This window comes from Heptranchias perlo, chromosome 39, assembly GCF_035084215.1.
Source record: "Heptranchias perlo isolate sHepPer1 chromosome 39, sHepPer1.hap1, whole genome shotgun sequence".
NCBI lineage: Eukaryota > Metazoa > Chordata > Chondrichthyes > Hexanchiformes > Hexanchidae > Heptranchias > Heptranchias perlo.
The window spans coordinates 6,576,558-6,602,730 of NC_090363.1; the positions used below are offsets into that span (position 1 = coordinate 6,576,558).

At 59.7% G+C, this 26,173-nt stretch overlaps 1 protein-coding gene across 3 annotated transcripts in view; it reads right to left on the bottom strand.

The window, feature by feature from the left end:
- Positions 1-14,176, bottom strand: part of LOC137305171 (flotillin-1-like) — a 43,470-nt gene extending 29,294 nt beyond the window's left edge. For 2 of the 3 annotated variants that reach the window (XM_067973985.1, XM_067973983.1), the window contains exon 1: positions 14,037-14,176. The gene's annotated coding sequence lies outside the window, so the exon portion shown is untranslated. Of the gene's footprint in view, positions 1-12,047; positions 12,087-14,036 lie in introns of all 3 variants that reach the window. The other variant, XM_067973984.1, reaches the window with a different exon arrangement.
- Between the last annotated feature and the right edge of the window lie 11,997 nt (positions 14,177-26,173).

A 26,173-nucleotide genomic window follows, 5' to 3' on the forward strand; every position in this document is an offset into this window, starting at 1 on the left:
GTCCCCCACACTCTCCTCCTGTACAATCGCCCTGTCCCCCACACTCTCCTCCTGTACAATCGCCCTGTCCCCCACACTCTCCTCCTGTACAATCGCCCTGTCCCCCACACTCTCCTCCTGGACAATCGCCCTGTCCCCCACACTCTCCTCCTGGACAATCGCCCTGTCCCCCACACTCTCCTCCTGTACAATCGCCCTGTCCCCCACACTCTCCTCCTGGACAATCGCCCTGTCCCCCACACTCTCCTCCTGTACAATCGCCCTGTCCCCCACACTCTCCTCCTCTACAATCGCCCTGTCCCCCACACTCTCCTCCTCTACAATCGCCCTGTCCCCCACACTCTCCTCCTCTACAATCGCCCTGTCCCCCACACTCTCCTCCTGTACAATCGCCCTGTCCCCCACACTCTCCTCCTCTACAATCGCACTGTCCCCCACACTCTCCTCCTGTACAATCGCCCTGTCCCCCACACTCTCCTCCTCTACAATCGCCCTGTCCCCCACACTCTCCTCCTCTACAATCGCCCTGTCCCCCTCACTCTCCTCCTCTACAATCGCACTGTCCCCCACACTCTCCTCCTGGACAACCCCCCTGTCCCCCACACTCTCCTCCTGTACAATCGCCCTGTCCCCCACACTCTCCTCCTGTACAATCGCCCTGTCCCCCACACTCTCCTCCTGTACAATCGCCCTGTCCCCCACACTCTCCTCCTGTACAACCCCCCTGTCCCCCACACTCTCCTCCTGTACAATCGCCCTGTCCCCCACACTCTCCTCCTGTACAACCCCCCTGTCCCCCACACTCTCCTCCTGTACAATCGCCCTGTTCCCCCACACTCTCCTCCTGTACAATCGCCCTGTCCCCCACACTCTCCTCCTGTACAACCCCCCTGTCCCCCACACTCTCCTCCTGTACAATCGCCCTGTCCCCCACACTCTCCACCTGTACAATCGCCCTGTCCCCACACTCTCCTCCTCTACAATCGCCCTGTCCCCCACACTCTCCCCCTGTACAATCGCCCTGTCCCCCACACTCTCCTCCTGTACAATCGCCCTGTCCCCCACACTCTCCTCCTGTACAATCGCCCTGTCCCCCACACTCTCCTCCTGTACAATCGCACTGTCCCCCACACTCTCCTCCTGTACAATCGCCCTGTCCCCCACACTCTCCTCCTGTACAATCGCACTGTCCCCCACACTCTCCTCCTGTACAATCGCCCTGTCCCCCACACTCTCCTCCTGTACAATCGCCCTGTCCCCCACACTCTCCACCTGTACAATCGCCCTGTCCCCCACACTCTCCTCCTCTACAATCGCCCTGTCCCCCACACTCTCCTCCTGTACAATCGCCCTGTCCCCCACACTCTCCTCCTGTACAATCGCCCTGTCCCCCACACTCTCCTCCTGTACAATCGCCCTGTCCCCCACACTCTCCTCCTGTACAATCGCCCTGTCCCCCACACTCTCCTCCTGTACAACCCCCTGTCCCCCACACTCTCCTCCTCTACAATCGCCCTGTCCCCCACACTCTCCTCCTGTACAATCGCCCTGTCCCCCACACTCTCCTCCTCTACAATCGCCCTGTCCCCCACACTCCCCTCCTGTACAATCGCCCTGTCCCCCACACTCTCCTCCTGTACAATCGCCCTGTCCCCCACACTCTCCTCCTGTACAATCGCCCTGTCCCACACTCTCCTCCTGTACAATCGCCCTGTCCCACACTCTCCTCCTGTACAATCGCCCTGTCCCCCACACTCTCCTCCTGTACAATCGCCCTGTCCCCCACACTCTCCTCCTGTACAATCGCCCTGTCCCCCACACTCTCCTCCTGTACAATCGCCCTGTCCCACACTCTCCTCCTGTACAATCGCCCTGTCCCCCACACTCTCCTCCTGTACAATCGCACTGTCCCCCACACTCTCCCCCCCTGTACAACCCCCCTGTCCCCCACACTCTCCTCCTGTACAATCGCCCTGTCCCCCACACTCTCCTCCTGTACAATCGCCCTGTCCCCCACACTCTCCTCCTGTACAATCGCCCTGTCCCCCACACTCTCCTCCTGTACAATCGCCCTGTCCCCCACACTCTCCTCCTGTACAATCGCCCTGTCCCCCACACTCTCCTCCTGTACAATCGCCCTGTCCCCCACACTCTCCTCCTGTACAATCGCCCTGTCCCCCACACTCTCCTCCTGTACAATCGCCCTGTCCCCCACACTCTCCTCCTGTACAACCCCCCTGTCCCCCACACTCTCCTCCTGTACAATCGCCCTGTCCCCCACACTCTCCTCCTGTACAATCGCCCTGTCCCCCACACTCTCCTCCTGTACAATCGCCCTGTCCCCCACACTCTCCTCCTGTACAATCGCCCTGTCCCCCACACTCTCCTCCTGTACAACCGCCCTGTCCCCCACACTCTCCTCCTCTACAATCGCCCTGTCCCCCACACTCTCCTCCTGTACAATCGCACTGTCCCCCACACTCTCCTCCTGTACAATCGCACTGTCCCCCACACTCTCCTCCTGTACAATCGCCCTGTCCCCCACACTCTCCTCCTGTACAATCGCCCTGTCCCCCACACTCTCCTCCTGTACAATCGCCCTGTCCCCCACACTCTCCTCCTGTACAATCGCCCTGTCCCCCACACTCTCCTCCTGTACAACCCCCCTGTCCCCCACACTCTCCTCCTCTACAATCGCCCTGTCCCCCACACTCTCCTCCTGTACAATCGCCCTGTCCCCCACACTCTCCTCCTGTACAATCGCCCTGTCCCCCACACTCTCCTCCTGTACAATCGCCCTGTCCCCCACACTCTCCTCCTGTACAATCGCCCTGTCCCCCACACTCTCCTCCTCTACAATCGCCCTGTCCCCCACACTCTCCTCCTGTACAATCGCCCTGTCCCCCACACTCTCCTCCTGTACAATCGCCCTGTCCCCCACACTCTCCTCCTGTACAATCGCCCTGTCCCCCACACTCTCCTCCTGTACAATCGCCCTGTCCCCCACACTCTCCTCCTGTACAATCGCCCTGTCCCCCACACTCTCCTCCTGTACAACCCCCCTGTCCCCCACACTCTCCTCCTCTACAATCGCCCTGTCCCCCACACTCTCCTCCTGTACAATCGCCCTGTCCCCCACACTCTCCTCCTGTACAATCGCCCTGTCCCCCACACTCTCCTCCTGTACAATCGCCCTGTCCCCCACACTCTCCTCCTGTACAATCGCCCTGTCCCCCACACTCTCCTCCTCTACAATCGCCCTGTCCCCCACACTCTCCTCCTGTACAACCGCCCTGTCCCTCACACTCTCCTGTACAATCGCCCTGTCCCCCACACTCTCCTCCTGGACAATCGCCCTGTCCCCCACACTCTCCTCCTGTACAATCGCCCTGTCCCCCACACTCTCCTCCTGTACAATCGCCCTGTCCCCCACACTCTCCTCCTGGACAATCGCCCTGTCCCCCACACTCTCCTCCTGTACAATCGCCCTGTCCCCCACACTCTCCTCCTCTACAATCGCCCTGTCCCCCACACTCTCCTCCTGTACAATCGCCCTGTCCCCCACACTCTCCTCCTGTACAATCGCCCTGTCCCCCACACTCTCCTCCTGTACAATCGCCCTGTCCCCCACACTCTCCTCCTGTACAATCGCCCTGTCCCCCACACTCTCCTCCTGTACAATCGCCCTGTCCCCCACACTCTCCTCCTGTACAATCGCCCTGTCCCCCACACTCTCCTCCTGTACAATCGCCCTGTCCCCCACACTCTCCTCCTGTACAATCGCCCTGTCCCCCACACTCTCCTCCTGTACAATCGCCCTGTCCCCCACACTCTCCTCCTGTACAATCGCCCTGTCCCCCACACTCTCCTCCTCTACAATCGCCCTGTCCCCCCACACTCTCCTCCTCTACAATCGCCCTGTCCCCCACACTCTCCTCCTGTACAATCGCCCTGTCCCCCACTCTCCTCCTGTACAATCGCCCTGTCCCGCACACTCTCCTCCTGTACAATCGCCCTGTCCCCCACACTCTCCTCCTCTACAATCGCCCTGTCCCCCACACTCTCCTCCTGTACAATCGCCCTGTCCCCCACACTCTCCTCCTGTACAATCGCCCTGTCCCCCACACTCTCCTCCTCTACAATCGCCCTGTCCCCCACACTCTCCTCCTGTACAATCGCACTGTCCCACACTCTCCTCCTGTACAATCGCCCTGTCCCCCACACTCTCCTCCTGTACAATCGCCCTGTCCCCCACACTCTCCTCCTCTACAATCGCCCTGTCCCCCACACTCTCCTCCTCTACAATCGCCCTGTCCCCCACACTCTCCTCCTGTACAATCGCACTGTCCCACACACTCTCCTCCTCTACAATCGCCCTGTCCCCCACACTCTCCTCCTCTACAATCGCCCTGTCCCCCACACTCTCCTCCTCTACAATCGCCCTGTCCCCCACACTCTCCTCCTGTACAATCGCCCTGTCCCACACACTCTCCTCCTGTACAATCGCCCTGTCCCCCACACTCTCCTCCTCTACAATCGCCCTGTCCCCCACACTCTCCTCCTGTACAATCGCCCTGTCCCCCACACTCTCCTCCTGTACAATCGCCCTGTCCCCCACACTCTCCTCCAGTACAATCGCACTGCCCCCCACACTCTCCTCCTGTACAATCGCCCTGTCCCCCACACTCTCCTCCTGTACAATCGCACTGCCCCCCACACTCTCCTCCTGTACAATCGCCCTGTCCCCCACACTCTCCTCCTGTACAATCGCCCTGTCCCCCACACTCTCCTCCTGTACAATCGCCCTGTCCCCCACACTCTCCTCCTCTACAATCGCCCTGTCCCCCACACTCTCCTCCTGTACAATCGCACTGTCCCCCACACTCTCCTCCTCTACAATCGCCCTGTCCCCCACACTCTCCTCCTGTACAATCGCCGTGTCCCCCACACTCTCCTCCTGTACAATCGCCCTGTCCCCCACACTCTCCTCCTGTACAATCGCCCTGTCCCCCACACTCTCCTCCTGTACAATCGCCCTGTCCCCCACACTCTCCTCCTCTACAATCGCCCTGTCCCCCACACTCTCCTCCTGTACAATCGCCCTGTCCCCCACACTCTCCTCCTGTACAATCGCCCTGTCCCCCACACTCTCCTCCTGTACAATCGCCCTGTCCCCCACACTCTCCTCCTGTACAATCGCCCTGTCCCCCACACTCTCCTCCTGTACAATCGCCCTGTCCCCCACACTCTCCTCCTGTACAATCGCCCTGTCCCACACACTCTCCTCCTCTACAATCGCCCTGTCCCCCACACTCTCCTCCTGTACAATCGCCCTGTCCCCCACACTCTCCTCCTGTACAATCGCCCTGTCCCCCACACTCTCCTCCTGTACAATCGCCCTGTCCCCCACACTCTCCTCCTGTACAATCGCACTGTCCCCCACACTCTCCTCCTGTACAATCGCCCTGTCCCCCACACTCTCCTCCTGTACAATCGCCCTGCCCCCCACACTCTCCTCCTGTACAATCGCCCTGTCCCCCACACTCTCCTCCTGTACAATCGCCCTGTCCCCCACACTCTCCTCCTGTACAATCGCCCTGTCCCCCACACTCTCCTCCTGTACAATCGCACTGTCCCCCACACTCTCCTCCTGTACAATCGCACTGTCCCACACACTCTCCTCCTGTACAATCGCCCTGTCCCCCACACTCTCCTCCTGTACAATCGCCCTGTCCCCCACACTCTCCTCCTGTACAATCGCACTGTCCCACACACTCTCCTCCTCTACAATCGCCCTGTCCCCCACACTCTCCTCCTGTACAATCGCACTGTCCCACACACTCTCCTCCTGTACAATCGCCCTGTCCCCCACACTCTCCTCCTGTACAATCGCCCTGTCCCCCACACTCTCCTCCTCTACAATCGCCCTGTCCCCCACACTCTCCTCCTGGACAATCGCACTGTCCCCCACACTCTCCTCCTGTACAATCGCACTGTCCCCCACACTCTCCTCCTGTACAATCGCCCTGTCCCCCACACTCTCCTCCTGTACAATCGCCCTGTCCCCCACACTCTCCTCCTGTACAATCGCCCTGTCCCCCACACTCTCCTCCTCTACAATCGCCCTGTCCCCCACACTCTCCTCCTGTACAATCGCACTGTCCCCCACACTCTCCTCCTGTACAATCGCCCTGTCCCCCACACTCTCCCCCTGTACAATCGCCCTGTCCCCACACTCTCCTCCTGTACAATCGCCCTGTCCCCCACACTCTCCTCCTGGACAATCGCACTGTCCCCCACACTCTCCTCCTGTACAATCGCACTGTCCCCCACACTCTCCTCCTCTACAATCGCCCTGTCCCCCACACTCTCCTCCTGTACAATCGCCCTGTCCCCCACACTCTCCTCCTCTACAACCCCCCTGTCCCCCACACTCTCCTCCTCTACAATCGCCCTGTCCCCCACACTCTCCTCCTGTACAATCGCCCTGTCCCCCACACTCTCCTCCTGTACAATCGCCCTGTCCCCCACACTCTCCTCCTGTACAACCCCCCTGTCCCCCACACTCTCCCCCTGTACAATCGCCCTGTCCCCCACACTCTCCTCCTGTACAATCGCCCTGTCCCCCACACTCTCCTCCTGTACAATCGCCCTGTCCCCCACACTCTCCTCCTGTACAATCGCACTGTCCCCCACACTCTCCTCCTGTACAATCGCCCTGTCCCCCACACTCTCCTCCTGTACAATCGCCCTGTCCCCCACACTCTCCTCCTGTACAATCGCCCTGTCCCCCACACTCCCCTCCTGTACAATCGCCCTGTCCCCCACACTCTCCTCCTGTACAATCGCCCTGTCCCCCACACTCCCCTCCTGTACAATCGCCCTGTCCCCCACACTCTCCCCCTGTACAATCGCCCTGTCCCCCACACTCTCCTCCTGTACAATCGCCCTGTCCCCCACACTCTCCCCCTGTACAATCGCCCTGTCCCCCACACTCTCCTCCTGTACAATCGCCCTGTCCCCCACACTCTCCTCCTGTACAATCGCCCTGTCCCCCACACTCTCCTCCTGTACAATCGCCCTGTCCCCCACACTCTCCTCCTCTACAATCGCCCTGTCCCCCACACTCTCCTCCTGTACAATCGCCCTGTCCCCCACACTCTCCTCCTGTACAATCGCCCTGTCCCCCACACTCTCCTCCTCTACAATCGCCCTGTCCCCCACACTCTCCCCCTGTACAATCGCACTGTCCCCCACACTCTCCTCCTGTACAATCGCCCTGTCCCCCACACTCTCCTCCTGTACAATCGCCCTGTCCCCCACACTCTCCTCCTCGACAATCGCCCTGTCCCCCACACTCTCCTCCTCGACAATCGTCCTGTCCCCCACACTCTCCCCCTGTACAATCGCCCTGTCCCCCACACTCTCCCCCTGTACAATCGCCCTGTCCCCCACACTCTCCTCCTGTACAATCGCCCTGTCCCCCACACTCTCCTCCTGTACAATCGCCCTGTCCCACACACTCTCCTCCTCTACAATCGCCCTGTCCCTCACACTCTCCTCCTCTCTGTATCCTCACTCACTGTCCCCCACACTCTCCTCCTCTCTGTACCCTCACTCACTGTCCCCCACACTCTCCTCCTCTCTGTACCCTCACTCACTGTCCCCCACACTCTTCCTCCTCTCTGTACCCTCACTCACTGTCCCACACACTCTTCCTCCTCTCTGTACCCTCACTCACTGTCCCACACACTCTCCTCCTCTCTGTATCCTCACTCACTGTCCCTCACACTCTCCTCCTCTCTGCATCCTCACTCACTGTCCCTCACACTCTTCCTCCTCTCTGTATCCTCACTCACTGTCCCTCTCACTCTTCCTCCTCTCTGTATCCTCACTCACTGTCCCACACTCTCCTCCTCTCTGTATCCTCACTCACTGTCCCTCACACTCTTCCTCCTCTCTGTATCCTCACTCACTGTCCCTCACACTCTTTCCCTCTCTGTACCCTCACTCACTGTCCCACACACACTCTCCTCCTCTCTGTATCCTCACTCACTGTCCCACACTCTCCTCCTCTCTGTATCCTCACTCACTGTCCCTCACACTCTTCCTCCTCTCTGTATCCTCACTCACTGTCCCTCACACTCTTTCCCTCTCTGTACCCTCACTCACTGTCCCCCACACTCTCCTCCTCTCTGTACCCTCACTCACTGTCCCCCACACTCTCCTCCTCTCTGTATCCTCACTCACTGTCCCACACACTCTTCCTCCTCTCTGTACCCTCACTCACTGTCCCACACACTCTCCTCCTCTCTGTATCCTCACTCACTGTCCCACACACTCTCCTCCTCTCTGTACCCTCACTCACTGTCCCACACACTCTTCCTCCTCTCTGTATCCTCACTCACTGTCCCACACACACTCTCCTCCTCTCTGTATCCTCACTCACTGTCCCCCACACTCTCCTCCTCTCTGTACCCTCACTCACTGTCCCCCACACTCTCCTCCTCTCTGTATCCTCACTCACTGTCCCACACACTCTTCCTCCTCTCTGTACCCTCACTCACTGTCCCACACACTCTCCTCCTCTCTGTACCCTCACTCACTGTCCCACACACACTCCTCCTGTCTGTATCCTCACTCACTGTCCCACACACTCTTCCTCCTCTCTGCACCCTCACTCACTGTCCCACACACTCTCCTCCTCTCTGTATCCTCACTCACTGTCCCTCACACTCTCCTCCTCTCTGTACCCTCACTCACTGTCCCACACACTCTTCCTCCTCTCTGTACCCTCACTCACTGTCCCACACACTCTCTCCCTCTCTGTATCCTCACTCACTGTCCCACACACTCTCTCCCTCTCTGTATCCTCACTCACTGTCCCTCACACTCTCTCCCTCTCTGTATCCTCACTCACTGTCCCTCACACTCTTCCTCCTCTCTGTATCCTCACTCACTGTCCCTCACACTCTCCTCCTCTCTGTATCCTCACTCACTGTCCCACACACTCTTCCTCCTCTCTGTACCCTCACTCACTGTCCCACACACTCTCCTCCTCTCTGTACCCTCACTCACTGTCCCACACACTCTCTCCCTCTCTGTATCCTCACTCACTGTCCCACACACTCTTCCTCCTCTCTGTACCCTCACTCACTGTCCCACACACTCTCTCCCTCTCTGTATCCTCACTCACTGTCCCACACACTCTTCCTCCTCTCTGTACCCTCACTCACTGTCCCACACACTCTCCTCCTCTCTGTATCCTCACTCACTGTCCCACACACTCTCCTCCTCTCTGTATCCTCACTCACTGTCCCACACACTCTCTCCCTCTCTGTATCCTCACTCACTGTCCCACACACTCTTCCTCCTCTCTGTATCCTCACTCACTGTCCCACACACTCTTCCTCCTCTCTGTATCCTCACTCACTGTCCCTCACACACTCTCCTCCTCTCTGTATCCTCACTCACTGTCCCACACACTCTCCTCCTCTCTGTATCCTCACTCACTGTCCCACACACTCTTCCTCCTCTCTGTATCCTCACTCACTGTCCCTCACACTCTCCTCCTCTCTGTACCCTCACTCACTGTCCCACACACTCTCTCCCTCTCTGTATCCTCACTCACTGTCCCACACACTCTCCTCCTCTCTGTACCCTCACTCACTGTCCCTCACACTCTTCCTCCTCTCTGTATCCTCACTCACTGTCCCTCACACACTCTCCTCCTCTCTGTATCCTCACTCACTGTCCCTCACACTCTCCTCCTCTCTGTATCCTCACTCACTGTCCCACACACTCTTCCTCCTCTCTGTATCCTCACTCACTGTCCCTCACACTCTCCTCCTCTCTGTATCCTCACTCACTGTCCCACACACTCTTCCTCCTCTCTGTATCCTCACTCACTGTCCCACACACTCTTCCTCCTCTCTGTATCCTCACTCACTGTCCCACACACTCTTCCTCCTCTCTGTATCCTCACTCACTGTCCCACACACTCTCCTCCTCTCTGTACCCTCACTCACTGTCCCACACACTCTCCTCCTCTCTGTACCCTCACTCACTGTCCCTCACACTCTTCCTCCTCTCTGCATTCTCACTTTATTGAAATCGAGACTCATCACACTGACCCAACTCTAAATCTCACTTTTCCACAAGTCTGGGGCACCCCTCACTGCCCTGGTTTCCCTTCTTCCTACAATCTACAGGCTGTCAAATCCCAAACCTGAAGTTACCTGATCACTATTTCTTCATTTCCCTCATCTTCCCATCGACCCTATATGCTATGTTGCATCATATCTTTGGCCTTCTCCCAGGTTTCTCAATCTAAATAAAATTTAAAGGGAGTGTCCAAAGAGGTTAAATAAGAAGCATTGAGCAACTACATCAGAAGGTATTGCCAGTTATTGCACTGATTGAAACTATCCAACAAGGGGCTCCTGATTAAAAGAGGAGGAGTCCACACCAGGGCTCTTGGGGACTCTAGGCTGTTGTTAAAAGAAGCATGTCTCTGTGAGAAAGAAAGGTTTGCATTTATATAGCACCTTTCATGGCCTCAGGACATCCCAAAGCACTTTACAGCCAATCAAGTACTTTTTGAAGTGTAGTCACTGTTGTTGTAATGTAGGAAACACAGTCAATTTGCAATGAGATAATGACCAGACAATCATCATTTTTTAGGTGTTGGTTGAGGGGTAAACATTGGCCAGGACACCGGGGAGAACTCCCCTGCTCCTCTTCGAAATAGTGGTCATGGGATCTTTTATGCCCACCTGAGGGGGCAGACGGGGCCTTGGTTTAACGTCTCATCTGAAAGACAGCATCTCCGACAGTGCAGCGCTCCCTCTGTATTGCACTGGGAGTGTCGGCCTAGATTTTGTGCTCAAGTCTCTGGAGTGGGACTTGAACCCACAACCTTCTGACTCAGAGCCACTGAGCCATGGCTGGCACCCAAGGTGGAAGCCCCCCCCCCCCCCGTGTCCATCTGGGTTTATTCTGAACCCAACAGCTTTAGTAGATCTGCCAGGCTATTGGGTGATAGAGCGGAGGCCATTTTACTTCTCCCCGCCTCTCCTGAAGGTGCTGACTGTTTATCGTGACATGGTTCCACAGGCACTGGTCGTCCTTCACTATCCCCGTCCCCCGCCACCAAACAAGTGGCCGTTCCACATCGATAAGCCTCGAAGGCAGGTGTCACTTTACCAGAGAACACATCACAGGCAAAGCTCGATCCTGTCCTCGCCCAATACCCACACTTTCCAGCAGGGGTCACTGGCTAGTGCCTGATACGATAGATTTTTGGACACTAAGGGAATCAAGGGATATGGGGATCGGGCGGGAAAGTGGAGTTGAGGTCGAAGATCAGCCATGATCTGATTGAATGGCGGAGCAGGCTCGAGGGGCCGCGTGGCCTACTCCTGCTCCTATTTCTCATGTTCGAGAGATCAGGAGCGGGGTCCCAGGCTGATTTTCTGCTCCCTAACACCAGGAGCACTGAGGCCAATTGAATCGTCCTTCACATCCAACTCAGCTCAGACCAGGGATTCAACTTGGGATCTTCCTGTTCGGCACTAGTTAGGGCAGCTTCATTACCCACTCAGCAATCGAGGGAGTCTGGAAGTTTCCCTATAGCAAATAAAATCTCCGCTTCATCTAAAAGCAGAAATCAAGGGTAGTGGACAGGAAAGGGGAAAAAGGACGAGCAGGAGTTATTCGCTATTTGAGGATCAAGAAGGGAATTCAGGTGATTTTTTAAAAATCCAAAAGCATAATAAGAGTTGTGCAATAATTTACCAAGGACTAGCACTGGTGGGGGACAACGGGATCCGGGGGACAACGGGATCGAGTGTTATGGTGGGAAGATGGGATTGAGAACAGTTCTGACGAAAGGTTATAACTAAAACACAAACATTTTTCTTGACTTTGCAGATGCTGCCTGACTCACTCAGTATTTCCAGCATTTACTGTTTTTGTTTCAACTGAATAGAAGACTTTATATCACTTTACTCAACAAAAAGTTAAAAAAAAATACATAGAATGTCTACCTTAATTGAATCAAAAGGTCACTGTCACCTCGCTCGAGCCTAAAGGTTAAACGTTATACACGGGTTTTAATATTGAGAAACAAAAAAACGGTTTAATTTTCCAGTACATTCACCCAGCACTTTCACAACTGATTCCCACTTCCTCAATGATTTAATAATTTAAAAAAGTACTGCCTGCATTCCTGGGGAAGGAGAATTGCCAAACAGCCACACGGTATTTTCAACACAATAACCACACAGAAAAGACGCAACGCCATTTCAGCAATGCAACAACTTGCATTTATTTAGCGCCTTTAATGTAGTAAGACGACCCTTGGCACTTCATAGGAGCGTTAACAAACAAAATTTGACACCGAGCCACATAAGGAGATATTAGGACAGGTGATCAAAAGCTTGGTCAAAGAGGTAGGCTTTAAGGAGAGTCTTAAAGGAGGAGCAAGAGATAGAGAGGCGGAGGTGTCCAGGAAGAGAATTCCAGAGCTTCGGGTCTAGGTAGCTGAAGGCACGGCCGCCACTGATGGGGCGATAGAACTCGGGGATACACGAGAGGAAAGAATTGGAGGAGCCTAGAGATCTCGGAGGGTTGTAGGGAGGTTACAGGCCCTGGAGGGATTTGAATAGAAGGATGAGAATTTTAAAATCAAGGTGTTGCTGGACCGGGAGCCAATGTTGGTCAGTGAGCACAGGGGGTGATGGGTGAACGGGACTTGGTACGAGTTAAGGTACGAGCAGCAGAGTTTTGGATGAGCTCAAGTTTACAGAGGGTGCAAGGCGGGAGGCCAGGCCAGGAGAGCACTGGAACGGTCAAGTCTGGAGGTAACAAAGGCACGGATGAGGGTTTCAGCAGCAGATGAGCTGAGGCAGGTTTGAAGAGGGGCGATGTTATGGAGGTGGAAGTAGGAGGTTTTGGTGACGGAGAGGATATGGGGTTGGAAGCTCAGCTCGGGGTCAAATAGGATGCCGAGGCACCAATGCAGTGGCACACATTGATATAAACTGTATCTCATATGCGGTCAAAAAAAAACTGTTCACCCTACATGTTTGGATGACAACCAGCACGCCTTTAAAAACTCACTGACAAGACTACGCCTTCTCTTCCCAGAATTTCATTGTCCAGCATTGAAAATTACAGCCTCAACCCATTCCAATTCATTTACCTTCTGTTCAACAGACCAGCTCGTGTAGCCTACCGTGCTGCTTTGACCACTCGGGTACAGAAAGGCACCGTTAACGGTGAGATTCCCCCCCCTGCATCTAAGGATCTCGGCGACACGATCTCTTTCTGCAACTCGAGTTTCTTTCTCCCTTCGAGCCCACGTCCTGATCCACAATCTCTCGCGATTCGCAAACGGGTAGGCGAAGGACAAAGACGGAGAAAGGTTTGCTCGTACCTGCTCGATGCTGGCGCTGCACCTCCGAAACGGGGGAAAGCTCTGCCCCCCCCGCCCGGCTCTCATCTTCGTATCATCCTTGATTCCTCTTCGCCCACCTTATCCGAGCGACCTTCTGCTGTCACCGTCTCCCAACCCACACTCACCGTTCCTCAGACTTTATCGCTCACCCTTTACTGCGAAAGCCTTTCTATCTCTTTCCTCCCCCACCAACCCCACTTTCCAAAAAAAAACCCACACCCCAATGACCAGAGCATCAGTTCTCCTGCAATCTCCCCCCCCCCTGATGGATATTCCCCTCTCCTTTCTCAAGCACCCTTACTCTGAGTGAGTGAGTGAACACCAACCGATGCAACTTGTTGCAGCTCCAGCCCTCCCTCCTGCAAGCATAAAGATTCAATTCGAGGGCTTCAAACACCGAATATATAAAATTCACAATCCAATTTTCCACAGGGAAGAAGCACAGGCCCGAATGTCTTTCCTCACAGTACTTGGTCCGGGCTTGTTGTGCAATGTGTGAGCCCAGGGACAGGCCGCTCTGGTGAGGGGGGGGAAAAGTCCGAGGCTTGATGGCCATTTCCAGGCTCAGGACACTCACCTGTTCCACCGGCTGCTCCTGTTAATCGGCCGCCGGCCAGGCACCTCTTCAAGCCTCCGACTCGCTCCTTGTTTTCTTCCAGCCAGAGCCTGACACACCCAGCTCCAGGAGACAGCCGCCAACCACAGGCCCACACCTCCAGGCACAGCGCCGCCTGTGGAGGGGAGGACCGCTCACACAGCTCCAGGCACAGCGCCGCCTGTGGAGGGGAGGACCGCTCACACACACCTCCAGGCACAGCGCCGCCTGTGAAGGGGAGGACCGCTCACACACCTCCAGGCACAGCGCCGCCTGTGGCGGGGAGGACCGCACACACACCTCCAGGCACAGCGCCGCCTGTGGCGGGGAGGACCGCTCACACACCTCCAGGCACAGCGCCGCCTGTGGAGGGGAGGACCGCTCACACACCTCCAGGCACAGCGCCGCCTGTGGAGGGGAGGACCGCTCACACACACCTCCAGGCACAGCGCCGCCTGTGGCGGGGAGGACCGCACACACACACCTCCAGGCACAGCGCCGCCTGTGGCGAGGAGGACCGCACACACACCTCCAGGCACAGCGCCGCCTGTGGAGGGGAGGACCGCTCACACAAACCTCCAGGCACAGCGCCGCCTGTGGAGGGGAGGACCGCACACACACCTCCAGGCACAGCGCCGCCTGTGGAGGGGAGGACCGCTCACACACCTCCAGGCACAGCGCCGCCTGTGGCGGGGAGGACCGCTCACACACCTCCAGGCACAGCGCCGCCTGTGGAGGGGAGGACCGCTCACACAAACCTCCAGGCACAGCGCCGCCTGTGGAGGGGAGGACCGCTCACACACCTCCAGGCACAGCGCCGCCTGTGGTGGGGAGGACCGCACACACACACCTCCAGGCACAGCGCCGCCTGTGGAGGGGAGGACCGCTCACACACCTCCAGGCACAGCGCCGCCTGTGGAGGGGAGGACCGCTCACACAAACCTCCAGGCACAGCGCCGCCTGCGGCGGGGAGGACCGCACACACACACCTCCAGGCACAGCTCCGCCTGTGGCAGGGAGGACCGCACACACACCTCCAGGCACAGCGCCGCCTGTGGCGGGGAGGACCGCACACACACCTCCAGGCACAGCGCCGCCTGTGGAGGGGAGGACCGCACACACACACCTCCAGGCACAGCGCCGCCTGTGGCGGGGAGAACCGCACACACACCTCCAGGCACAGCGCCGCCTGCGGCGGGGAGGACCGCACACACACCTCCAGGCACAGCGCCGCCTGTGGCGGGGTGGACCGCACACACACCTCCAGGCACAGCGCCGCCTGTGGCGGGGTGGACCGCACACACACCTCCAGGCACAGCGCCGCCTGAGGCGGGGAGGACCGCTCACACACCTCCAGGCACAGCGCCGCCTGCGGCGGGGAGGACCGCTCACACACCTCCAGGCACAGCGCCGCCTGTGGAGGGGAGGACCGCACACACACCTCCAGGCACAGCGCCGCCTGAGGCGGGGAGGACCGCTCACACACCTCCAGGCACAGCGCCGCCTGTGGCGGGGAGGACCGCACACACACCTCCAGGCACAGCGCCGCCTGCGGCGGGGAGGACCGCACACACACCTCCAGGCACAGCGCCGCCTGCGGCGGGGAGGACCGCACACACACCTCCAGGCACAGCGCCGCCCGTGGCGGGGAGGACCGCACACACACCTCCAGGCACAGCGCCGCCTGCGGCGGGGAGGACCGCTCACACACCTCCAGGCACAGCGCCGCCTGAGGCGGGGAGGACCGCACACACACCTCCAGGCACAGCGCCGCCTGCGGAGGGGAGGACCGCACACACACCTCCAGGCACAGCGCCGCCTGAGGCGGGGAGGACCGCTCACACACCTCCAGGCACAGCGCCGCCCGTGGCGGGGTGGACCGCACACACAGCTCCAGGCACAGCGCCGCCTGTGGAGGGGAGGACCGCACACACACCTCCAGGCACAGCGCCGCCTGTGGAGGGGAGGACCGCTCACACACCTCCAGGCACAGCGCCTCCTGTGGAGGGGAGGACCGCACACACACCTCCAGGCACAGCGCCGCCCGCGGCGGGGAGGACCGCTCACACACCTCCAGGCACAGCGCCGCCTGTCGAGGGGAGGACCGCACACACACCTCCAGGCACAGCGCCGCCTGCGGCGGGGAGGACCGCACACACACCTCCAGGCACAGCGCCGCCTGCGGCGGGGAGGACCGCACACACACCTCCAGGCACAGCGCCGCCTGCGGCGGGGAGGACCGCACACACACCTCCAGGCACAGCGCCGCCTGCGGAGGGGAGGACCGCACACACACCTCCAGGCACAGCGCCGCCTGCGGCGGGGAGGACCGCTCACACACCTCCAGGCACAGCGCCACCTGTGGAGGGGAGGACCGCACACACACCTCCAGGCACAGCGCCGCCTGTGGAAGGGAGGACCGCACACACACCTCCAGGCACAGCGCCGCCTGCGGCGGGGAGGACCGCACACACACCTCCAGGCACAGCGCCGCCTGTGGAGGGGAGGACCGCACACACACCACCAGGCACAGCGCCGCCTGTGGAGGGGAGGACCGCACACACACCTCCAGGCACAGCGCCGCCTGTGGAGGGGAGGACCGCACACACACCTCCAGGCACAGCACCGCCTGTGGAGGGGAGGACCGCACACACACCTCCAGGCACAGCGCCGCCTGAGGCGGGGAGGACCGCACACACACCTCCAGGCACAGCGCCGCCTGTGGAGGGGAGGACCGCTCACACACCTCCAGGCACAGCGCCTCCTATGGAGGGGAGGACCGCACACACACCTCCAGGCACAGCGCCGCCCGCGGCGGGGAGGACCGCTCACACACCTCCAGGCACAGCGCCGCCTGTGGCGGGGAGGACCGCACACACACCTCCAGGCACAGCGCCGCCTGTGGCGGGGAGGACCGCACACACACCTCCAGGCACAGCGCCGCCCGTGGCGGGGAGGACCGCACACACACCTCCAGGCACAGCGCCGCCTGCGGCGGGGAGGACCGCACACACACCTCCAGGCACAGCGCCGCCCGTGGCGGGGTGGACCGCACACACACCTCCAGGCACAGCGCCGCCTGTGGAGGGGTGGACCGCACACACACCTCCAGGCACAGCGCCGCCTGAGGCGGGGAGTACCGCACACACACCTCCAGGCACAGCGCCGCCTGTGGCGGGGAGGACCGCACACACACCACCAGGCACAGCGCCGCCTGTGGAGGGGAGGACCGCATACACACCTCCAGGCACAGCGCCGCCTGTGGAGGGGAGGACCGCACACACACCTCCAGGCACAGCGCCGCCTGTGGAGGGGAGGACCGCACACACACCTCCAGGCACAGCGCCTCCTGTGGAGGGGAGGACCGCTCACACACCTCCAGGCACAGCGCCTCCTGTGGAGGGGAGGACCGCACACACACCTCCAGGCACAGCGCCGCCTGTGGAGGGGAGGACCGCACACACACCTCCAGGCACAGCGCCTCCTGTGGAGGGGAGGACCGCTCACACACCTCCAGGCACAGCGCCTCCTGTGGAGGGGAGGACCGCACACACACCTCCAGGCACAGCGCCGCCCGCGGCGGGGAGGACCGCTCACACACCTCCAGGCACAGCGCCGCCTGTGGCGGGGAGGACCGCACACACACCTCCAGGCACAGCGCCTCCTGTGGAGGGGAGGACCGCACACACACCTCCAGGCACAGCGCCGCCTGTGGCGGGGAGGACCGCACATACACCTCCAGGCACAGCGCCGCCCGTGGCGGGGAGGACCGCACACACACCTCCAGGCACAGCGCCGCCTGCGGCGGGGAGGACCGCACACACACCTCCAGGCACAGCGCCACCTGCGGAGGGGAGGACGGCACACACACCTCCAGGCACAGCGCCGCCTGCGGCGGGGAGGACCGCACACACACCTCCAGGCACAGCGCCACCTGCGGAGGGGAGGACGGCACACACACCTCCAGGCACAGCGCCGCCTGCGGCGGGGAGGACCGCTCACACACCTCCAGGCACAGCGCCACCTGTGGAGGGGAGGACCGCACACACACCTCCAGGCACAGCGCCGCCTGTGGAGGGGAGGACCGCACACACACCTCCAGACACAGCGCCGCCTGCGGCGGGGAGGACCGCACACACACCTCCAGGCACAGCGCCGCCTGTGGAGGGGAGGACCGCACACACACCTCCAGGCACAGCGCCGCCTGAGGCGGGGAGTACCGCACACACACCTCCAGGCACAGCGCCGCCTGTGGAGGGGTGTACAGCACACACACCTCCAGGCACAGCGCCGCCTGCGGAGGGGAGGACCGCTCACACACCTCCAGGCACAGCGCCTCCTGTGGAGGGGAGGACCGCACACACACCTCCAGGCACAGCGCCGCCCGCGGCGGGGAGGACCGCTCACACACCTCCAGGCACAGCGCCGCCTGTGGCGGGGAGGACCGCACACACACCTCCAGGCACAGCGCCGCCCGTGGCGGGGAGGACCGCACACACACCTCCAGGCACAGCGCCGCCCGTGGCGGGGAGGACCGCACACACACCTCCAGGCACAGCGCCGCCTGCGGCGGGGAGGACCGCACACACACCTCCAGGCACAGCGCCGCCTGTGGCGGGGAGGACCGCACACACACCTCCAGGCACAGCGCCGCCTGTGGAGGGGTGGACCGCACACACACCACCAGGCACAGCGCCGCCTGAGGCGGGGAGTACCGCACACACACCTCCAGGCACAGCGCCGCCTGTGGCGGGGAGGACCGCTCACACACCTCCAGGCACAGCGCCGCCTGTGGAGGGGAGGACCGCACACACACCTCCAGGCACAGCGCCGCCTGTGGAGGGGAGGACCGCACACACACCTCCAGGCACAGCGCCTCCTGTGGAGGGGAGGACCGCTCACACACCTCCAGGCACAGCGCCTCCTGTGGAGGGGAGGACCGCACACACACCTCCAGGCACAGCGCCGCCTGTGGAGGGGAGGACCGCATACACACCTCCAGGCACAGCGCCGCCTGCGGAGGGGAGGACCGCTCACACACCTCCAGGCACAGCGCCTCCTGTGGAGGGGAGGACCGCTCACACACCTCCAGGCACAGCGCCTCCTGTGGAGGGGAGGACCGCACACACACCTCCAGGCACAGCGCCGCCCGCGGCGGGGAGGACCGCTCACACACCTCCAGGCACAGCGCCGCCTGTGGCGGGGAGGACCGCACACACACCTCCAGGCACAGCGCCGCCTGTGGAGGGGAGGACCGCACACACACCTCCAGGCACAGCGCCGCCTGTGGCGGGGAGGACCGCACACACACCTCCAGGCACAGCGCCGCCCGTGGCGGGGAGGACCGCACACACACCTCCAGGCACAGCGCCGCCTGCGGCGGGGAGGACCGCACACACACCTCCAGGCACAGCGCCACCTGCGGAGGGGAGGACGGCACACACACCTCCAGGCACAGCGCCGCCTGTGGCGGGGAGGACCGCACACACACCTCCAGGCACAGCGCCTCCTGTGGCGGGGAGGACCGCACACACACCTCCAGGCACAGCGCCGCCTGTGGAGGGGAGGACCGCACACACACCTCCAGACACAGCGCCATCTGTGGCGGGGAGTATCGCTCACACCTCCAGGCACAGCGCCACCTGTGGAGGGGAGGACCGCACACACACTCCAGACACAGCGCCGCCTGTGGAGGGGAGGATCGCTCACACCTCCACTCACAATGCCGCCTGTGGAGGGGAGGATCGCTCACATCTCCAGACACAGCGCCACCTGTGGAGGGGAGGATCGCTCACACACCTCCAGACACAGCGCCATCTGTGGAGGGGAGGATCGCTCACACCTCCAGACACAGCGCCACCTGTGGAGGGGAGGACCGCTCACACCTCCAGACACAGCGCCACCTGTGGAGGGGAGGATCGCTCACACCTCCACTCCCAGTGCCGCCTGTGGAGGGGAGGATCGCTCACACACCTCCAGACACAGCGCCGCCTGTGGAGGGGTGGACCGCACACACACTCCAGACACAGCGCCGCCTGTAGAGGGGAGGACCGCACACACACCTCCAGACACAGCACCGCCTGTGGAGGGGAGGATCGCTCACACACCTCCAGATACAGCGCCACCTGTGGCAGGGAGGACCGCCCACACCTCCAGACACAGCGCCGCCTGTGGAGGGGAGGGCTGCACACACACCTCCAGGCACAGCGCCGCCCGTGACAGGGAGGACCGCACACACCTCCAGACACAGCGCCACTTGTGGCGGGGTGGAGCACTGACATGCCAGCCAGCGCCACCTGTGGCGGGAGGAGCACTGACACTCCAGACATAGCGTGATCTGCAGAAAGGAGGAGCACTTTTACTCCAGACACACCGCCATCTGTGGCGGGGAGGACCACTCACACTCCGGACACAGCGCCACCTGTGGCGGGGAGGAGCACCCACACTCCAGACACAGCGCCACCTGTGGCGGGGAGAAGCACTGACACACCAGCCAGCGCCACCTGTGGAGGGGAGGAGCACTGACACTCCAGACACTGCGCCATCTGCAGGATGGAGGAGCACTGACACTCTAAACGCAGCGCCATCTGCAGGAGGGAGGAGCACTGACACTCTAGGGACAGCGACGCTCGCTGGAGGGAGGAGGCACGAACAGCACCAAAAGCAAAATACTGCGGATGCTGGAAATCTGAAACAAAAACAGAAAATGCTGGAGAAGCTCAGGCAACATCATCAGAGGGAGAGACCTGAGACCCTTCATGCAGCACCACGTGCAGCACGAAGCAGCAACGAGACTTCGCACAAGATGGTGTATTCAGTTATGACGAAAGGTCTTCAACCCGAAACGTTAACTCTGTTTCTTTCTCCACACATGCTGCCTCACTTGCTCAGCTTCTCCGGCATGTTCTGTTTTTCTACTCAGGAGGGAAATTGATGGAAATACTCAGCTGGTCAGGCAGCATCTATGGAGAGAACAGACCAGTTAAGACCTTCCACAGACCTTTGTGGAAACTGGGAGATGTTGCCAGTGAACAGCATTTAAAAGGAATAGAACAGCGGGAAGGGGGAAGAAAAGACACACAAACACAACTTGCAATTATATAGCACAGAGTAAAGGAAATAGAATGCCCCTGTAAAGTGCCTACGTGGAAAACAAGAGATGGTTGAATAGCAGAATTGATCTTTATTCCTGCATTTTCTGTTTTTTGTTTCAGATTTCCAGCATCTGCAATATTTCACCATTTGCTGGTCTGCAGGAAGGAGGAATTTTGACACTCATCCGACAGCGCCACCTGCAGTAAGTGAGGCGCACTGACACTCGTCCGACAGCGCCACCTGCAGTAAGTGAGGAGCACTGACACTCATCCGACAGCGCCACCTGCAGTAAGTGAGGCGCACTGACACTCGTCCGACAGCGCCACCTGCAGTAAATGAGGAGCACTGACACTCATCCGACAGCGCCACCTGCAGTAAGTGAGGCGCACTGACACTCATCCGACAGCGCCACCTGCAGTAAATGAGGAGCATTGACACTCATCCGACAGCGCCACCTGCAGTAAATGAGGCGCACTGACACTCATCCGACAGCGCCACCTGCAGTAAATGAGGCGCACTGACACTCATCCGACTGCGCCACCTGCAGTAAGTGAGGTGCACTGACACGCGTCCGACAGCGCCACCTGCAGTAAATGAGGCGCACTGACATTCGTCCGACAGCGCCACCTGCAGTAAATGAGGCACACTGACACTCGTCCGACAGCGCCACCTGCAGTAAATGAGGCGCACTGACACTCGTCCGACAGCGCCACCTGCAGTAAATGAGGCGCACTGACACTCATCCGACAGCGCCAGCTGCAGTCAATGAGGCGCACTGACACGCGTCCGACAGCGCCACCTGCAGTAAATGAGGTGCACTGACACTCGTCCGACAGCGCCACCTGCAGTAAATGAGGCGCACTGACACTCTTCCGACAGCGCCACCTGCAGTAAGTGAGGAGCACTGACACTCGTCCGACAGCGCCACCTGCAGTAAATGAGGCGCACTGACACTCGTCCGACAGCGCCACCTGCAGTAAATGAGGCGTACTGACACTCGTCCGACAGCGCCAGCTGCAGTCAATGAGGCGCACTGACACGCGTCCGACAGCGCCACCTGCAGTAAGTGAGGCGCACTGACACTCGTCCGACAGCGCCACCTGCAGTAAATGAGGCGCACTGACACTCGTCCGACAGCGCCACCTGCAGTAAATGAGGTGCACTGAAACTCGTCCGACAGCGCCACCTGCAGTAAATGAGGCGCACTGACACTCATCCGACAGCGCCACCTGCAGTAAATGAGGCGCACTGACACTCGTCCGACAGCGCCACCTGCAGTAAATGAGGCGCACTGACACTCGTCCGACAGCGCCACCTGCAGTAAGTTAGGAGCATTGACACTCGTCTGACAGCGCCACCTGCAGTAAATGAGGCGCACTGACACTTGTCCGACAGCGCCACCTGCAGTAAATGAGGCGCACTGACACTCATCCGACAGCGCCACCTGCAGTAAATGAGGCACACTGACACTCGTCCGATAGCGCCACCTGCAGTAAGTGAGGTGCACTGACACTCGTCCGATAGCGCCACCTGCAGTAAGTGAGGTGCACTGACACTCATCCGACAGCGCCACCTGCAGTAACTGAGCCGCACTGACGCTGTTGGGCACCTGCAGTAACTGAGGCGCACTGACACTCGTCCGACAGCGCCACCTGCAGCAAGTGAGAAGCATTGACACTCGTCCGACAGCGCCACCTGCAGTAAATGAGGCGCACTGACACTCGTCCGACAGCGCCACCTGCAGTAAATGAGGTGCACTGACACTCGTCCGACAGCGCCACCTGCAGTAAATGAGGCGCACTGACACTCGTCCGACAGCGCCACCTGCAGTAAGTTAGGAGCATTGACACTCGTCTGACAGCGCCACCTGCAGTAAATGAGGCGCACTGACACTCGTCCGACAGCGCCACCTGCAGTAAATGAGGTGCACTGACACTCGTCCGACAGCGCCACCTGCAGTAAATGAGGCGCACTGACACTCGTCCGACAGCGCCACCTGCAGTAAATGAGGAGCATTGACACTCGTCCGACAGCGCCACCTGCAGTAAGTGAGGTGCACTGACACTCGTCCGATAGCGCCACCTGCAGTAAGTGAGGTGCACTGACACTCATCCGACAGCGCCACCTGCAGTAACTGAGCCGCACTGACGCTGTCGGGCACCTGCAGTAACTGAGGCGCACTGACACTCGTCCGACAGCGCCACCTGCAGTAAGTGAGGTGCACTGACACTCGTCCGATAGCGCCACCTGCAGTAAGTGAGGTGCACTGACACTCATCCGACAGCGCCACCTGCAGTAACTGAGCCGCACTGACGCTGTCGGGCACCTGCAGTAACTGAGGCGCACTGACACTCGTCCGACAGCGCCACCTGCAGTAAGTGAGGTGCACTGACACTCGTCCGACAGCGCCACCTGCAGCAAGTGAGAAGCATTGACACTCGTCCGACAGCGCCACCTGCAGTAAATGAGGAGCATTGACACTCGTCCGACAGCGCCACCTGCAGTAAATGAGCCGCACTGACACTCGTCCGACAGCGCCACCTGCTGTAAATGAGGCACACTGACACTCGTCCGACAGCGCCACCTGCAGTAAATGAGGCGCACTGACACTCATCCGACAGCGCCACCTGCAGTAAGTGAGGTGCACTGACACTCGTCCGACAGCGCCACCTGCAGCAAGTGAGAAGCATTGACACTCATCCGACAGCGCCACCTGCAGTAAATGAGGCGCACTGACACTCGTCCGACAGCGCCACCTGCAGTAAATGAGGAGCATTGACACTCGTCCGACAGCGCCACCTGCTGTAAATGAGGCACACTGACACTCGTCCGACAGCGCCACCTGCAGTAAATGAGGCGCACTGACACTCATCCGACAGCGCCACCTGCAGTAAATGAGGCGCACTGACACTCATCCGACAGCGCCACCTGCAGTAAATGAGGCACACTGACACTCGTCCGACAGCGCCACCTGCAGCAAGTGAGAAGCATTGACACTCGTCCGACAGCGCCCCCTGCAGTAAATGAGGCACACTGACACTCATCCGACAGCGCCACCTGCAGTAAATGAGGCACACTGACACTCGTCCGACAGCGCCACCTGCAGTAAATGAGGCGCACTGACACTCATCCGACAGCGCCACCTGCAGTAAGTGAGGTGCACTGACACTCGTCCGACAGCGCCACCTGCAGCAAGTGAGAAGCATTGACACTCATCCGACAGCGCCACCTGCAGTAAATGAGGCGCACTGACACTCGTCCGACAGCGCCACCTGCAGTAAATGAGGAGCATTGACACTCGTCCGACAGCGCCACCTGCAGTAAATGAGGAGCATTGACACTCGTCCGACAGCGCCACCTGCTGTAAATGAGGCACACTGACACTCGTCCGACAGCGCCACCTGCAGTAAATGAGGCACACTGACACTCGTCCGACAGCGCCACCTGCAGCAAGTGAGAAGCATTGACACTCGTCCGACAGCGCCACCTGCAGTAAATGAGGCACACTGACACTCATCCGACAGCGCCACCTGCAGTAAATGAGGCGCACTGACACTCATCCGACAGCGCCACCTGCAGTAAATGAGGCACACTGACACTCGTCCGACAGCGCCACCTGCAGCAAGTGAGAAGCACTGACACTCGTCCGACAGCGCCACCTGCAGTAAATGAGGCGCACTGACACTCATCCGACAGCGCCACCTGCAGTAAATGAGGCACACTGACACTCGTCCGACAGCGCCACCTGCAGCAAGTGAGAAGCATTGACACTCGTCCGACAGCGCCACCTGCAGTAAATGAGGCACACTGACACTCATCCGACAGCGCCACCTGCAGTAAGTGAGGTGCACTGACTCTCGTCTGACAGCGCCACCTGCAGCAAGTGAGAAGCATTGACACTCGTCCGACAGCGCCACCTGCAGTAAATGAGGCACACTGACACTCGTCCGACAGCGCCACCTGCAGTAAATGAGGCGCACTGACACTCATCCGACAGCGCCACCTGCAGTAAATGAGGTGCACTGACTCTCGTCTGACAGCGCCACCTGCAGCAAGTGAGGCGCACTGACACTCATCCGACAGCGCCACCTGCAGTAAGTGAGAAGCATTGACACTTGTCCGACAGCGCCACCTGCAGTAAATGAGGCGCACTGACACTCATCCGACAGCGCCACCTGCAGTAAGTGAGGCGCACTGACACTCATCAGACAGCGCCACCTGCAGTAACTGAGGCAGACACACTGAGACTCATGGTGTAGTGCCATCTGCAACATGAAAGGCCAGGTACAGTACCATTAGCAGGAAAGTGCTTGAAGGATGGTCTCCACACGCAACATCACTTGCAATAGAGATGATCACTGAGATCCTTGGGCTTTGGGATCAGTTCTGGGGGAGGTGGGACCTGTACAGGCTGGAAGGGTTGCACCTCAACGGAGCTGGGACCAATGTCCTCGTGGGGAGGTTCGCTAGTGCTGTGGGGGGGGGGGGGGTTAAACTAATTTGGCAGGGGGATGTGCACCTGGATGTAGCATTGGAAAGGAGAAGCAAAGTGCACAAAGGATTGGGAGAGACAGAAAGCACTAGTGTAAGAAACAGTACGATATTAGATGGGAACAGACTAAGAGAGAATACAAGAAGGTCTAAGATAGGCTTACAGTGCATGTGTGTTAATGCACGCAGCATAGTAAACAACTAAATACAAAGATACAAGGTGTTCAGGAAAGATAAAGAAGGAAAGAAAGGAGGGAAGGTCTCAGTATTGATTAAGGAGAATATTGCAGTGCTGGAGAGAGAGGATGTCCTGGAGGGGTCAAGGACAGAATCTATTTAGTTAGAGTTCAGAAATAATAGAGGTGCCATAACAGTGCTGGGTTCATTCTATCGGCCACCAACTAATGGGAAGGATATAGAGGAGCAAATTTGCAGGAAAATTACAGAGCGGTGCAAGAGCCATCAAGTAGTGATAATGGGGGACTTCAACTATCCTAATATAGACTGGGATAGTAACAGTGTAAAGGGCAAAG